Consider the following 18,168-nt stretch of genomic DNA (forward strand, 5'->3'; position numbering starts at 1 on the left):
AGTTAGGACCTTTGTGGGAATGAAACACATAAATGCTGAGACAGTAATGCTAACCATTACACCAGTTGTGCTGCACATAGGTGATAGAAAAAATGTTTCTCTAGTTTTTTTTCTATCTGCTTCCCAAAATTTTCTTAATAACAGTTGTCCCCATTAGCTTCTGCTGGGCATACACTATATAATTATCTGTCAGATATCTGTCCATTCTGGCTGGTTGGAATGAAAACCTGGTAATGTATGGGAACAAATGACAGTCAATCATATGGTCTTAAGCTGCATACACATTTTCTGTCCAGCCATCCAACTAGTTGATTGGTTGGAATGAATATCTGGTATGAAAGCAAATGACAATCGACAATTTTCTCCCAAACGCCGGAAAATGGTCAAAAACTGTTTTAACAAATTATTTAGATCAAACATTTAACAAACTTGTCTGACGACCATTTTCATCTGTGTTCTGGCATTTAGGAGCAAATTGCTGATCATCATTTACTCCTATACGTTACCTGATTTTCATTCCAACCAATCAACTACTTGGATGGTTGGACAGAAAATCTTTACGTGTGTATGCAGCTTTAAACATTGGAAAACAGGCAAAAAACAATTGTTCAAATTGGTTACATTCGTGTGTTTTAACCAATTTGTCTGAGCGACCATTTTTTGTCTGTTTTCCAGTGACTGTGAGCAAATGGTCGATTGTCATTTGCTCCCATACATTACCAGATTTTCATTCCAACCAGCCAGATTGGACAGATATCTGACAGATAATGATATAGTGTATGCCCATACACCCTGCCCAATTACTCTGTTGTGAGAAGAACAAACTTATTTGCCCCCACGATGCTGTGGACTGGTGTACTTTATCCCATAGTACAGCCCTGTGAGTGGAATAGAGAGAGGTTATCACACCTGTCCCTGTAGGTTAGTAATGAAATCGTCACCTTGGCCCTCAGACGGGTATAAATGGTCTTACGTGGAAATTTCCTGCCTCCCTCTACTGTCACCATATTAGACCAACATAGATAGCTATCTGCATAACTCTTGGTATATTATTGTATTGTGTAAACCTTATGGGCTCGTACCATCTGGTGTCTTTCTTTCTTGTGTGGTGAAAACACTTGTTAAAAGGCACGTCTAACACAAATAAGGTTTCACTAGTATTGGGGGGGTCACTATAGTCTTTACCAGCGGTAAATCCTATTCAATGGAACACAAAGTGCTCGAAAAAAACGCAGCACCCCGGAGGCTAGTGAGCACGGCAATGGGTTCTTTTTTCAGAGCAGTTTACACTGTCGTGCAAGTGTTACAGTGCTAGTAAAACGCATCCAGTTGTCACTAGTGCTTATAAGAACTATAAAATATTGGACTTTACACTGCTGTACAAAGGTTACGTGGGGAAGCACATGAAGAAACAATGTAATGTTATGTGACACTTTATAAGCACTATGACATAAATAGACTTTGGGTTAGAAGGGTAGAGGGCCGTGTGCTGGAAATGCTTCTTTAGAATAGGCAGGCAGGAAGATTGAAGCGTCACTAGCTATAAAAAGAATAGAAAGAGCTGTGGAATTACACTGGGAGTGTACAAGAGAGTCCTCCTAACAATCTAGCAGACACTCAGTAATGGCGTTCAGTGCCTGCCTGTGTGTAATATACACTAGTCTGCACCGCTTGGGGGCAATTTCTGCCATCCATGTGTTGTGCTTTTATTGGCAGGGAAAATGCCAAAATAACTATGTACCAGTGTGTTAGTACATTACATACTTGTGATTTTAAATATTTGATTTTCTGGAATTTTTTCAGTGCTGGTATTTGTCCTCTTATTTTGTTCCTTTTTTGTGTTGTACATAAGGCAATAAATAAAAACTCTCTCCCCCCCCTAGTATAGAGAGCAGCAGCTGTAGTAACACCTGAGATACAGCCTGTGTTATGTAATATTGGGGCATCCTGCATCTTGTCGATAAGCAAATATGATCACCCATGTGTGTAATAACAGGGAGCATCATCGACTAGGTGCCTCCTATTTAATAGCTGTTACTTCCTAGAGGAAAATATGTTTTGGCGGCGGCTATTCAGGCGATTTGTTGCTTTTTATGTTTTTGTCATAATAAGTGCTTTTATTTTACTCCGTTTTAAAATGCTGCATATCAGTAAATGTCCCAAAAAGCTTGCAGTGATTACTGTTATTATCCTTTATCTGGCTCCATGAGGAGGAGGACAATAAAAATATATTCAAATGATTTACAGTACAAAACCTTGCAGAATATGGCATACATGCTACATTCGTTCGTAATGCAGTCACAGTGCCCACAGAGGTAGCCAGTGTCGGACTGGGACATGCAATGGTAGGGCCTCACTGAACGGAGGCGGCACAAAGCTGAGGAGGTGTGGCCACGTCTGATTGAGGGGGTGTGGCTTGTCATGAGTGGGGCAGATGTAAAGAGAATAAATGCTCAGGTCCAGAACCGAATTAAGAATATTAAAAAGAGTACTTATAGGATATAAGGATGGAAAGGCTCAAGTGCTATAAAGCAGGTTATATAGAGCAGCCAATGTTATGGGAGGTGGCTTGAAATGAAAATATGGTCCGTTCAGTGGGCATGTTATGGGAGTGTCACAGGCAAGCGGCTGTCTACCTAGATGCTTACATAGGAGGCCGTTGTCTGATTGAGAAGCTGCAGCTGCCACAGGGCTTGTGCAAGTTTGTAAGGTGCGACCGATGGTGATGTTTAAGGACTCTCCAATCCGTATTACTGCATGCACAGAAACTAAAAGTGGGCATCTCAGTCCTTGTACATTCTGCTGCACTGATGTACAGCAGGGAAAGAGTGTGTAGCGGCATTTGCCTAAAGTCGCAGAGTGTGTAGCGGCATTTGCCTAAAGTCGCAGAGTGTGTAGCAGCATTTGCCTAAAGTCGCAGAGTGTGTAGCTGCATTTGCCTAAAGTCGCAGAGTGTGTAGCTGCATTTGCCTAAAGTCGCAGAGTGTGTAGCTGCATTTGCCTAAAGTCGCAGAGTGTGTAGCAGCATTTGCCTAAAGACGCAGAGTGTGTAGCGGCATTTGCCTAAAGACGCAGTGTGTGTAGCGGCATTTGCCTAAAGTCGCTGTGTGTGTAGCGGCATTTGCCTAAAGTCGCTGTGTGTGTAGCGGCATTTGCCTAAAGTCGCAGAGTGTGTAGCGGCATTTGCCTAAAGTCGCAGTGTGTGTAGCTGCATTTGCCTCTGTGTCCACCTCTGAATCACACCCTCTGTGTGATTCTCAGAGATTACTTTTTACTTACTTATTTTTCCATGGAAAACAAATTGGAAAGGTTTAGATTACACGCACACACACTTTTATATATGGGCAACTTTCAAAGGGATATAATGCATGTCTCTGATAGGTGGGGCCTGAGGGTTCGGGTCACACTTGTTGTTATCATCAGTGGTCACATGAACAGAGAATTGTATTTGTATACACCGTACTCACAAGAAGCCACAGGCAGCCGGCAGAGCAGTCACAGCCTCACAATGAGTCGCTCCCATGAGGCTGCGCTGCTGCTGATCTTCACGGGTCAGAGTAGCATGCGATGGGCTCCTTCAACCAGAGCTCAGCACTTGATGACTGCCGGCAAGAAGCTGCGCCGCAACCTGCGCCCTGCTTTATCGAACGGTGCAGACACCAATAGAGGACATGGCTTTAAATGAACGGGGCCCACCAGGGATATCCCCGGTGGCCCAGTCCGACCCTGGAGGTAGCGCTGCCTGTTGAGTGTAAAGATCTTAGTGTAGAGAGGAGTGTCAGACAGGTGACACAGTGAGGGAAGAGCATGGAGGGTGAGTGTTGATAAGAGCTGGAAGGCTGTAATACAGAAGGGGGTTTTGATAGCGTGTTTGAAGCTTTGGAAAGAAGTGGAGATTTATTGGTGGATGCAGAGCTCCATACTATCCGTATCTCAGAATCAAAATGGATTTTCAGTTACAATTGATACTGTTCTAGTATTTTTTTCTTCTTCACCAGCGTTTTAGCCCTGCACTGTTTTATTTTGTTATTAAAATACCCAACTATGTTTAAGAGATCCATAAACCATATTACATTATCACTCCATTGAGCACAATGTAGCTTAGCATGGAGGGTGATTGCAACACGTGTACATCCCACTGACCACACATTACAATTTATTTTCATCTACTACTATTATAATCAATCAAATTGAGTGGGTACCAATCAAATCACTATGATTAAATATAGTTGGCCAGCGCCAGCAGAAGGACCATTTATAAGCCTCAGGGGTCTATTTACTAAGCAGTGTTAGGAGACAGAGTGAAAGTGATAAGGTGCCAGCCAATCGGCTCCCAACTGTCATTTTTCAAACACAGCCTGTGAGGTGGCAGATGGGAGCTGATTGGCTGGTACCTTATCACTTTTCACTCTGTCTCCTAACACTGCTTAGTAAATAGACCCCTTAATGTCCTTGTTTGCTGCTTCATTCCTCCGCACATCAAACAACCACAGTTCTCGGCCTTGGCTGTCAGATAAACCTGGAGCCCTGGTTAGTATGGCTGCCTATAGAATCCTGTGGCGCTCCAGGTAAGTGGAAGGAGCAGGTTAGGACAGAGTTTCCCAAACACTGCCAATACATTCTAGGTTTTAAGGATATCCATGCTTGAGCACCGATGATTTAATTAGTACCTCAGTCAACAGTTTCATTAATCAATCTGCTCAAGCATGGATATCCTTAAAACCTGGACTGTAATGGCAGAGTTTGGGGAACTCTGTATTAGTTGCATATAAGCACATCTACACTAGGTAACTTATTATTTTCCAGGCCCTTGTTACTCCTGACACTATACCAAAGTTCTCTCGCTCTGCTACTAGCTGATATCTGTAGAAGCGATTGCATCATGTTAGATTTATTTATACGGAGCCACATACTAGGCAATAATCAGACAATGCATCCTCATCCAAATGAGTTTATGCCCCAGGGTAGCTAGCAATCTAATTTCTCTTTAACAGGACCCCCACCACCCCTATCCCAGGCCAGTTAGCCTACCAGTGTGTTTCCATGGGAGGAAATGCCAGGATGAAACGCACGGATACTGGAAAATCCTTCATTGGATAAGGTCATAAGTGTACATGTTACACGCCTGGACTAATAACTCACCTTAGCACTGGTTACCTGCCTATGTATAGTTGTAATTAGGTGAATGTGAAATAAACCTAGTCACAGCATATCACATTGGCTCCATCCGTGCTTGTAGGAGTAATGGTCTCCCCGTCCGCTCGGGTTGATATTATACAGCAGCTACAGGAAGCTGGTTTATTGCAGTGAGCATATTGTTTTTTCCTGAGATCCTCTGTGTGTTGGCCACAGTTGATGCAGACTGTATGTTTTTCTTTTATTCTTTACTGTCTTTCTGTAAAACTGTCTGAGTCGTCAGTCAGAGCAGATGAATGTTCACTTTCATGGTCATTTTCTCAGCCTCCCTGCCCTTTAGGTGTGTACAGTATCTCCACAGCCAGCAGTGGTGTGCTCCGTAATGATTAACATTTAGCAGTGGCCTCCCACATAATAATGTATGAGAGTTACAGACCCCCGCTGTACCACTTTGTGTTATGATTTTCCTGTACTGTTACGAAACGTGAATTAGCAGCAGATTTCACACAGCACAACGTGTTCATGAGGAACTTGCAGCAACGATATCTCAACGACAATCATTCATGCAAGCAGAATTTACTGTGACATCACAGGAAGAAGTGACACTCCCATTACCGAAAGTCTAGCTGTCCCATTTACCTAAAAGCGAGGGCTGAGTGTTCTGTGGAAACTGTTCAGCTGCTGGCTGGGAGAATACCCTGAGTGTAGATCAGTCATCACATGGAATAAGAGCAGGCATCCATCCCTGTAAGTAACCATTCTCCTTATCGGATTGCTGCTATTGGCTCAGTGTGTCAGTAAAGTTGTTCAGAGACCGCTTTGGATGCTTTCAGTGAACTGTCATGCTCCGTCACATTGTTGATGATGTTTGTTTTCTTTGGATTGTATGATACAGTACAGTGGGGCAGATGTACTAAGCTCAGGGAAGTGATAAAGTGGAGAGTGATAAACCACCAGCCACTTAGCTCCCAACTGTCATTTTTCAAACACAGCCTGTAACATGACAATTGGGAGCTGATTGGATGGTCGTTTATCACACTGCACTTTATCACTTTCCAGAGCTTCATACATCTGCCCCATTATGACACCATACACTTGTAAGTAGATTTTTTTAGTTTTTTCCTAAAATTATACTATTGGCAGCTAAACATAATGGTCGTTTGTCCCTGTTGTTCAGGTCGATGGCGGTAAATATATTTGTAAATGCAAATGCTGATTTGGTCCCTTTAGAGGTAGGAGGTAGTTTGCACCTTACTGGGTAGAACTTTAATATTAAGTAACAAATTGTATATTTTATTTCAGAAGAGAGAATGTTTTACTTGAGATCATGTTGGATAAAATACATTTTTATTTTATGTGCATTCGATATGGAAAAATACTGTATGAATACGTAGTTCCCATAGTTATTTTTACGCAGCGAATGCAAAATATTACCCCAGCATTTTGTTGCCTAGCTCCCAAGTATGAAGAAACCTTAGCAGTGTACTTATTAATTTGCAAGGTAGTTTATGGCCATGCAACCTTCTGTCAAAATGCCATCTGGGTGATCAAAAACGGCAGGCACTTCCATCCCCAATTTTGTTATAGTTCTCAGGGGGGGGAGGGGGTTTAGCAGCTAAACATTGCAACCCCCCCACACACACACACCCAAGTGTATTAGTGTACTCTACAAGAGATTATTTCAGCTGACAGACACCATGTATGCATGCTTGGATAGTCCGATATACCTGTCACCTAAACCTAACGTAGCATAACACAAGCAGACTGTGTCAGACAGACAGACCTGTCTCGTATACATGGTGAAGCCAGTCTTTTCATGGGCTGAGACAATAGTCATTTCATTTTATTAGAATCCAATGACCTTTCTGAATCACAAGACTCCATTTTATTTCCTACACCTGTAGCTATAAAGATGTTCCCAGTTGTGCGGCACTGAGGAAAATGTGTTTTTCTGTGGAATTTTATTACTGCTGTGAGTAATTGTCAGGAGCGTGTCCCAATACTAGGAAACAAATGAAACATATATTCCGGAGAGAGTGTCTGCTTATATCGGGGAGTGTTGGTTACTCCCTCTTACTAACTATTACTGCTTAATTGGGACTCCTCCTCATTAATGGACGTCACCCATTTATAGTTTGCAATGTCTGCCTGGTGCAGACAAGAAAGTACCTCAGCATACTTGTGGACGGATTACTATTGAGCAATGCTGACCAGGTTCCTAGGAAATGGCCTGCTAAATCTGGAGTTTCTGTTTTTCCTTTTTCAAATGAATTCCTAGGAGGAACTGCTGATGGCATGATGAGAAATACTTGAACTACCAAAGTTAATTCCACTTTTTCAAGTCTGTTTCCAAGAAACCAGGGCAATATGCCAGTATTTTCTGTTTGACAAGTCTGTCAAGATTCAGGGTGGCGCTGTGTAGATGATAGATAGCGAAATAGGGGATTTCAGAGTATTTCAAATAGTTTGCGTCATTTCTGCATTCCAGACACAAGGTTTTTTTCTTTAGATTATACAAAATTAGTAATAAATTTCCAGGTAATTCTGGGTGTAGCAGAGCCAAATCCAAGTGACGGTTAAGCCACTAGTTTAGCCTGTTTTAGCATAGCCATGTCGATGTAAGCCGGTCACAGATGGATGTTAGTGGTGGCCATTTTGTGGGCCAAACCTACCAATTAAATTAGTTCCAGTGACACTCGCGAGGCCTGAGGCAAATTTTGTAGTCTATGCCCATTTGAATGGTCTTTGTTGTTTTTTTCTTTTTAATCTTCCTTTTGAATATTATCTCCCCTTCAACATCTTCACTTTATATGGAAGATTTATCAGAATGGATGCCCTAAAACAAAATGGTCTCTGCTTTATTGACGGAAGATGGGTACTTTGTAAAAAGCACTTTGGTGTTGCAAATGTCAACAGTACATTGTCTTGATTTGGTGAAGGTCTTTCCTTTAAAATTACATTCTAACTACTCACCTATAGTCCTTTTACAATTCTCACAGAACGTTTTTGTCTCTTGTGTTTTACTTGGAAGCCACTATTGCGTTCCACCTTTTGCATCCAAGCACTTGGCAAGTTTATAACCTAGTACAACCCTGGTACACACTGGAACAATGTGGTTCCGATTTGACAAACTCTGTGCGACATATTGTACAGTGTGTATGCACAATATGCGCGCTCCTGCAGTCGCAAGCAACGTCATCAGGTTTGTTGTGCTGTACATCATAACCGGACGATATCGCATGCGGCGCCATGCATGTTCCGCCCTACACTGCAAGCGATCGTTCCGCCCTTCATTAATCGCTGCAGTGTGTACCGGCAATCATGCTATATCCAGGCTGTCTCTGGACATCGGCAAGATTGCTGGTTACCCGGCATAAGTATGGAGAGGTGAGTTGTCTTGGAGAAGGAGTAGTTGAATAAGGACTATAGCACACACAAATAAGAATGAGATGGTACGCTGTCGACAGAATGTCTGCACGGTCATTGGGTCTTATAGGTAGACATTCATTTAGGTCGACATGGTTAAAATGTCAACATCTTAAGAATACTACTTTAGTGTCACAGCCACTGACACTGTAACGTAGCATTTCCCATGCAGATACAGCCGCAGTCACACATAGACTATAGGCATGCCGCATATCATTTTTTTGTTTGTGTGTACATGTAATAGGGAATATAGATTGTAAGCTCCACTGGGGCAGGGACTGATATGAATGGCCAAATATTCTCTGTAAAGCGCTGCAGAATATGTATGCGCTATATAAATATAAAACTGGTAATAAATAAAATAACTCCAGCAACCTTAAATACACAGTAACATTTTCTGTCCAACCATCCAACTAGTTGGTTGGTGGGAATGAAAATCTAGTAAGGTATGAAAGCAAATGACAATCAGCAATTTGCTCCCAAACGCAGGAAAATGTACAAAAACTGCTGTTTGAACAAATTGTTTAGATCAAACATTTAACAAACTTGTCTGACGACCATTTTCACCTGTTTTCTGGCATTTAGGAGCAAATTGCTGATCATCAGTTACTCCCATACGTTACCAGATTTTCATTCCAACCAATCAACTAGTTGGATGGTTGGACAGAAAATCTTACAGCATTAATTTGATACAGTATGCATTCATGGGGGAAGATTTTATTTTTTTCTCTCAGCAGATTTCCTATTGTAGTCTGTTGAAGAACTCTGCTCCCAGCCTCTCCGTCTGAGCGGGCCTATGAAGTAGAACAATTTATAGTCAGCTGAGTACAAGCCAATGCAAACAAGACCACAAGCTTCCCAAGTCCTGTTAGCTGATGTTAAACAGAGATAAATAGTGTTTTCCAATGTTAAAATATGTTTTTTCCTCAGTTTAACTGGTACAGGTTCAGTCTCCCATATCCAAATATTCCGAAATCCGGAATATTCCTGGCATGACTGAGATCATGAAACCTTAGATTTTGTGATGGTACCATGTACACAAACATAAATGAATTTCATGTATGTACACAAACTTTGTTTGAGCCACAAAAATATTGTGAAACATTATCTCAGGCTGTGAGTATAAGGTGTATATACAACATAAATGCTTTGTCTTTTATATTTGGGTCCCATTCACAAAATATTTCATTATGGTATGCATATATTCCAAATTACGGAATATTCCTATATCTAATGTAACCCTGCACCCAAGCATTTTGGATATGGGAGACTCAATCTGTATGTTGGCTTTACTGTCCATTTAATAAGGTTCCCATATCTTGTTATTGCTGTAGTGAAAAGTCAAGTACATTAAATAGTGTTTATTCTAGCACCCTGCGCCAGTCACAACCCGTGCAGTTCCTCTTTTCTGCCTGGGGTGTCTCTCTCTGCTCTGGTGCTTCTAGCACACTCTGGTCTGTTTCTCAGCAGTTTGTTAAAGCAGCTGAATATGCTAGAAGCACCAGAGCAGAGAGCGACACCCCGGCAGGCAAGTGATACTGCACGGGTTGTGACAGGTGCAGGGTACTAGAATGAACACTACATTACACGTGAGCCACGTGCGTTCTGCCGCATTCCAGTGAACGCACGGAGCTGGCACGGGCTCCTTTAATAGAAATGTAGAGCTGCATGCCTCCATAAGAATCGCTGCTCATGTATATTATCCTTTTTTAAGAATCAAACTGGTTTTATTTATGATGTGGTCAGTATTTGTCATACGCTTTTTATATGCATAAAGCGAACACCCTTTAAGAGAACAGACATTGCAATGCATGGCTATGAAGCATTGCAGAAAGGTGATGGCGACATGTGACGCTACTCTGTTCTCGCCATTGTTATTGAGCTAATGCCTCGGTCACATTCGCTCCCTGGTTATGGCCTTTCATGTCATTTTATATTTTTGTCTACTGATTAATACAGGCCTGTTTGTGTGCATGCATCTTGCATAGACAAGCGCAGCTTTTAGTAAAATGGTCTTGTATCCTGCTCAGGCGGGTTTATGCATGGTATAACAGTGATATAGGAATGCAGGACTATGCAGTGGGTGTACAGTCTCAGTACTAATGAATATGAGTTAGGGCTTCAGCGTAGGAATATGTAAGATAGAGCTCACTCTGAGCAGCTGTAGCCCTGTGTCTCTGTACTCCCACGAGACCGCAAAATCACTTGTGAGAAGCCGGGTTCCAGTCTAATAGCGAGACAAGGTAATTATCTGCGTTCTCACCAATTTAGGGTCTGTAGGTTTCAGCTGAATATGATGTGGGCTGATTGTATTATGCAGCATTTCTGTAATACTTCAATAAATTAGTTGCACTTAGTAATGCTGGTGAAAAGCGAGGGTATTCAGAATAATCTGTAATTCAGGAGCCTGCAGGGTTGTCTTCAGGAGACTGGGAAGATCCATGGAAACCTCCTACAAATGGATGAAAGTTAGTAGCAGTGATTTCTTCTTCCTCCATAGGGGACACAGGCTCTATGCTGGGTATAGGTTGGTGGGATGGAGTCTGGGCACCACACAGCTAACTTTGTTGATCACAGCCCAGGCTCCCCCTATACCCAGCCACATGCACCTTAGTTTTTTGTTGGTGCTTGCAGCATGAGGCACACAGTGTAAGCTGTGCAGACAGCTTTAGCAGTTTTTATTGACTTATTTATTCTTACTTTTTATGAGTATGCAGCGCTAGGCATCCTGGAGGACGCCAGCGCTGCTTCTCAATCATCCCAGCGCCGGCGGCCGCAGCGCTGGCAACTGAGTCAGCGTCTTTGTCCGCAAACCATTGCAGCATGGACAGGTAAGTCTACTCCCTGCTTGCAGAGAGCTGCGTGATCGCGGCTTTTCAACACTGGTCAGGGAGACACCGGTGGTGCTGGCAGTGGGGACCTAGGTCTTCTCTGCATCCCCACTAGTCCACCAATGCAGCGGATAGCGCATTTTGCCCGCTTAGAATACCACCCTTCCTCCTAACACTGCAAGGATCCAACGGATAGAAAGTTGGAAACTTTTTTTTTTTTTTAAGTCTATTTACTCTAATGCAGGTGCAGTAGCTCACCTGGCCCTTGCTTCAGCCTGGTTTGCAAAGGCCATCGGTTGCTAGGCAGATGCCCTGGAAGATGACCTTACTTCAGGTACCCACAGGAATGATCTTTTGTCTCTCGTGGAGCATGTCCGGGAGGCATTTCTTATCTTGGAGAAGCCGCTATAGCCACAGGTATACTAACTTCCAAGGTTCTGGCCTCTTCAGTGTCGGCTAGAATAGCTTTCTGGCTTTGTTTCTGGCATGCTGATACTGATTCTAAGAAGACCCGTGACACTCTCCCCTTTTCAGGGGAATGTTCTCTTTGGTCCGGAATTGGAGAAAATAGTGGTTACAGTGGCAGCATCTAAGACAGCCTTTCTCCCTTCCAGGGCTGCTCCTAGGTCACGATCTTCTAATTTTCACTCTTTTCGTCCGCAGGGTAAATAAAGCCAAGGACTGCTTGTTCGCTAGGTCCCAGGGTTCCTCAGCCAAGGGTTCTAAACCAACAGGTAAGCCGGGGGGTTCTCAGGGAGCACGTTAGGGTCACGGTGGATCTTCTCCAGTCTCACGGTTGGGTCTTCAATTGGAAGAAATCCTATAGCGCTCTGTGTCGGGCTTTGCCTCTTCTTCAGAGTTCGCCCTGTCCAGGTACAGTCTGACAAGGCGACGGCTGTCGTTTACATAAACCATCAAGGCAGCACTCAGTCATGCCGCCATGAGGGACGTCAGCTGCATTCTCCTGTGAGCTGAAAGGCATCTTCCATCCCTGTCAGTGGTTCACATTCCAAGAGTGCAAAATTGGAAAGCGCACTTCCTAAGCCATCAGGACGTTCATTCGGGCGAATGGGCCCTACATCGGACGTCTTTGAACTCCTGGTTCTTCGCTGGGGCTTGCCGGGTATAGTCATGATGGCGTCTTGACACAATTTCCGAGGTACTGCTCTCGCACAAGAGAACGGGCGGCCTTTCTGGTGGAAGCTATGGCGGTTCAGTGGAGCTACCCGCTCCTGTACTACTTCCCTCCAATCTCTCTGATTCCGCGGGTCCTAAGCAAATTGAAGTTGGAGGGCGGCACGGTGATCCTGGTTGCTCCCAATTGGCCACGAAGGGCGTGGTACACATCTTCAGGGTCTCTCCATCGACTCGCATCTGCGTCTTCCACTGCGGCCAGATCTTCTGTATCAGGGCCTGTGCCTTCATCCAGATCTGGCCTGTCTCGCTTTGACGGGGTGGCTCTTGAGACATCCGTCTTGAGAGCTAAGGGGTTCTCCAGGTCAGTCATTAACACTATGCTCAATGGCCCTCATTCAGAGCCGCTCGCAATTAGCGCTCGCTCGTTCAGTAAAATGGGGTGGCTATTCAAATGAACCGTTCGCTCCTTGCGGTCTGTTGACGCCTCCATGTCTGAACGAGCGAACAAAACATGCGCTCGTTTATTTGAAAGATACGCCCCCTGGCCGCTCGCATCATACGTCATGTCCGCTATTTATTAGATTAATCGAGTACATCGAACAGCGTATGAACTGCTCGCTAGTCTTGTGGTTGGTTTTTCCTACCGCAATCTTGCGAGCAGTTTTGGCTAAAAGACACCCAACTGACGTGGTTGATGACGCTGCTGTTTTAATTATACACACCCATAAAACGCCCGCTTTGACCTTTAAGCACGCCGCCTGCGTTCGGATCTCCACTCCCCGTTTTCAAGCACCTTCCCCTGTTACCACCCACATACGCCTCATTCTGTCACTCAAAATAGCAGGCACTCGCTATCTAGCCAACAAACAATTTTCCGCCGCACAGGCTGGTTCGCGCATGCGTATTACAATCCATACGCATGCGCAGTTGTGCAAACATCGCTCGGAGCGAACGAGCAGCCGCTAACGAGCGGCTCTGAATCGGGCCCAATGTGCGTAAGCCCTCTTCTGCTAGAATTTACCATCAGGTTTGGAGGACTTACTTTGACTGGTGTTCGGCTAGGAATCTTAACCCCAGGTCATTCCGACTCTCTCGATTTCTCTCCTTTTTGCAGGCGGGGCTGGATTTTGGCCTCCGCTTTACTTCTCTAAAAGTGCAGGTTTCAGCTCTTTCTGTTCTCTTTCAGAGACAGATTGCACTGTTGCCTGATGTTCGGACTCTTCTTCAGGGTGTCCTCCACCCTGACAACCTCCATTTGTACCGCCGGTGGCTCCTTTGAATTTCTCTCTGGTTCTTAGGGCACTTCAGTCTTCGCCTTTTGAGCCTTTGGACATGGTAGACATTATTTGGCTTACTTGGAAGACTGTCATAGCTTCTGCTCTTTGGGTGTCAGACTTGAGTGCATTGTCCTGTCGCTCTCCGTTTCTAATCAGTCACCAGGAAAAAGTTGTCCTTCGAACGCGACTAGGCTACCTTCCTAAAGTTGTGTCCATATTTCACATCAATCAAGAGATTGTGGTTCCTGCTTTCCAGGTTCCGGATTCTTATCCGAAGAAGGCCTCCATGGATGTTATGTGGGCTATCCGGATTTATGTGGACAGGACAAAATACTTGCGTAAGACAGATGTTCTCTTTGTCTTGTATGAGTTTCACAAACGGGGCTGGCCGACTGCTAAGCAGTTGCTGGCCAGGTGGATCCATTCGCCACGCTTATGCTGCGGCGGACCTTCCTGCACCGTCCGTAGTGAGGCCTCATTCCACCTGGTCAGTGGGAACTTTGCGGGTAGTGCGATGAGGTGCTTCTGTGGAACAACATTGTAAGGCGAGCCAAGTGACTACTCTGCCAATACGTTCCTGAAGTTCTATTCCTTTGACACCTTCGCCTCCCCTGATATGGCTTTTGGGCGAAGAGTCCTCAGCGCAGCCCATAAGCGTCCCCTCCCTTAGGGGATTAGTTTTGGGACATCCCAGTGTAGAACTAGTGTCCCCTATGGGGGAAGAAGAAAAGGAGATTTACCTGTTAAATCCTTTTCTTCTATTCCATAGGGGACACAGGGCTCCCATCCTGACACACCTGGCTTATAAAGATGCAGGTACGTCGGACCGTCTAAACACTCTTTTTAGGGTCTAAATTACCTGCTATATCCTTGCTTACAGCAGGAGAGCCCTCAGCATGCTATGTTTGCGACAGCTTAGACTTGAAGGCTGATGGCCGCCAGATCTGTGTTTTGATGTTTCCGGTTTTCTGCGTGAACAGCGGATGTGAGATGCTTTCAGTGGGCGTCTCTAAGCACTGGGCGGCGGTTGAGTCATTGGCATGTTTTTCCAATTGTGATCTGTGAGATATCGCAGCTGAAATGGCATTTGCTTGTGGATATGTATCGGGCCGAATGGCCTTTGCAGAAATTATAGATCTCATTCCATGTCATGTGCCAACGCACCATCGCCCCCTGCAGGGGAGTGGCGCTGGGTCCAAGAAGACCTCGATAACTGTACCCAGATTAACGTTAAAACTAAATGTATATAAAGAGAATATAGTCATGGAAAGCTTTTTGTTTCTATTTTTATTATTTTAATCTTATTTGGGTTTTATAACACTAAGACTTCTTAAAAGCACTACTAAATGAAAGCTCTAGCTCATGGGGAATAAAAAGCAACACATTCACCATGATACCCCTTCCAGATAGGGGTAAAATCATATAGATGCAAGAGAGTCCAGTTACCATTGTAACAGCATGAAAACACCGCCAAAGGCACAACAACTCGCCTCCCTCGTGGGTCGATTTCGTCCCGGACGCGCAGATTTTTGTACGTAGCCTTATGGTGCCTTAAGGTCAAGCATATAGCCACATTTACTCGTACCTGGGAGTAATTAGCGGCTAATTGAATCGACCCCTTAGAGTGATTGTTGTAACCAACATATAGCAAAAATGCTGACATTCGTCTGGTCATTCATTTGCACTTTGGGTCACAGGACCCCATTTTTATGACAGCTTTGTTGGTGCATTATTTGAAAAGTTAGAAGAGATTTTTTTGATTTTATTAGAAGTGAAGTTAAGGCCACAAGTTATAATAAATATAGTCAGCTTTTCATTCTCACAGACCAAAACTTTCTGATTCAAAACACAGATGATGAATTTGTTTTATTTTTTAATCTTCCCCAAAGCCATAACTGAAAGTACAATAGTTCAGGATGTTACTGTAACATGCATGGTTTCCGATAAATAATAATAATAAAAAAAAGGAAGTTATGAAACAGGACAAAATTTACTTATACATAGATACAAACCGTTTTCTTTGTATAAGAAGTTAGGGAGTCCTACATCCTGCCATAGTACAGCACAGAATTAGTTTACACTACTGGTCTGTTCACACCTGTTCTAACTTTTTTTTTTTTTTTTAAGTAATGTTCTCATTAATCTTTCTAAAATGCATCGTCACCTAGAAACTATGTGATCTATTTAATAACAAGTCCAATGCTTGTTATCACTTGTTACTAATCTTAAATGGTGCTTCAACCAATCGGCTCCTAACTGCCTTGCTACAGGCTGTGTTTGAAAAACGACAGGAGCTGATTGGTTGGCGCACCATTTAAGATTAGTAATGAGGGATAACAAGCACTTCACCCGTTATTAAATAGGGCACTAAAGATATATCCAGGTGCCTATCCTCAGACAGACAGACATTAACTTTAAAAATGAGGTGTCCTGGTGCTGACATTTGACACTCTGGGAGAGTCCTAGTTATCACTCACAGAGTGTGTTCTGTGCATTCACTTTAGTGTGATATATGTTGGTTTCTCCTATATTGGTCACACCAGACAACACTTTGTAGTTCGGTGTAGACAAATGTCAGACTATTTGAAGTCGGCTCAGCTCCTGGTTAGCGCCCACACAATAAGATCCGACCCCTGCTCCGTGCTTGTTTTTCGGAAGGGTTATAAACCAAATCACTTTGTTTTTAGAGCCCCCATACATGAAATTGCATTAATTTTCCTATTATCACTGCAAGAGACACCTACGTGTCTCCTTTTGGTTTCAACTTTATACAGCAAAAAACCTTTCTCGCTCTCCACCACAACGAAGATGAAAGGAATGTATAAAACACTTTCACTTTACGGACGACCGGTTCATCTTTTCCTACAACAGAAATCTCCTCAGACCTTTACATATGCGGCTGGGATTGTTTTTTAGGTGAATGGAAATCATGAGGGGTGTGTACATTTCTTATATTCATAGGTCAGGATGTTAGTAATTAGCAGTGGGACGTTATTGAAGGCAAAACTTCCACTATAGGGTAAGAATTCTTATCGGCAGGAATGTGCCACAGGAATGAGAGAGCACTATTCCGATACACTGAAACGATGCAAGATTATGCACACGCTACATAGTCATTGTAAATGAATGAAACTCGCTGTAGTTCACATTTGGTTTTCAAATATATTTACTCATAATTTAGCTATTTTTACATTGTCGGACATAAAGAAGTTTCATTCAAAATCTTTGATCGTATGTAGCAGCTGTGCTAAGTTATGCAAAAGGCGCAGGAGTTGTCTTAAGTAAAAAGATGCCCACTGCCGGCTTCTGCGTTCCGTTGCTGCGTCTTCGGACACCTCAGTGATCCTCAAGCTACTCAAGATGTCTGACGAAATCTCGCTGCCTGGGCCAATTAAGCTGTGCCCAAGGACGCAGCCACTGGCTTCGGCACGCCCACAATACAGGACAGACACGCCCCTATTTTCTGGGACGCTGCCAGTCACCGCCCCAAATGCCGGCAGCTTCTCAGGCGTTCTACGGCGTTAGGGGCACTGAGAGCGACATTGCAGGAACAGATCTGCAAACATCAGATATGTCTGTAAATATCGGATTTACCTACATTTCTGTATATCGATCTGACCCGGATACTTTTTATGCACGGCCCAGTGGGGGCTGTGCCAGCATGTGCTGATTACAGCTGGGCTGTACCTCAAGACAAGTTCACAATGCGCAGGGAGACCATGGGAACATGAAAGCTCCCGCGTATATTAGTAATCCTGTCAGGCAATTGTACTGTAGTAAATGGAATTGTAATGATTATTTTCTGTAACATGTATATTATGGCAGAATCCTAATATCTTGGGATGGCTGTTTTAATTGAAATTAAACTTTTATGGATGATTTCATTATCTGGCCTCTAAGAACTGCCAGGTAGTGTAATGTACTTTTTCCCATTGGGGACAGATGGTTCGCCTCCATTCTGACTGTTTAGAGCCTATTGTTACTGCTTCAATGCAATTTTATTAATAATTTTATATTCTCCTCAGAACTGCCCATTGCTAGAGACCTTTAAACCCAGTCAGGCCCTAATAGGTGTAATGGATGGGTCTATGAGCCAAGTCCCCTGTGTTGGGGGCAGAGGTTCTCTCAACCCAAAGCGGTTTGGCCTTCCTCCTGTACGAGGTGTACTAACGTCAAGACTGTCACATAACAGCAGTGAAAGGTGCCCACACACATAGCAATGTGCTCACGATCAGCCGATGTGTACGATTTCCCTTGAAACTCTCACGGCAGCTCTGCACACGATTTGGTGTCCAATCTTCATACGATCTCTCCTGCATCCAGACTTTTTACAGTGCATCGTGTCCTAGATTGTCAGATCT

General features: G+C 43.7%; 1 protein-coding gene across 2 annotated transcripts in view; it reads left to right on the plus strand.

The window, feature by feature from the left end:
* RNF19A (ring finger protein 19A, RBR E3 ubiquitin protein ligase) overlaps positions 1-18,168 on the plus strand; it is a 92,791-nt gene that overhangs the window by 47,346 nt on the left and 27,277 nt on the right. The gene's annotated exons all lie outside the window — the stretch shown is intronic.

This window comes from Taudactylus pleione, unplaced genomic scaffold (genome assembly GCF_031769625.1).
Source record: "Taudactylus pleione unplaced genomic scaffold, aTauple2 ptg000314l, whole genome shotgun sequence".
NCBI lineage: Eukaryota > Metazoa > Chordata > Amphibia > Anura > Myobatrachidae > Taudactylus > Taudactylus pleione.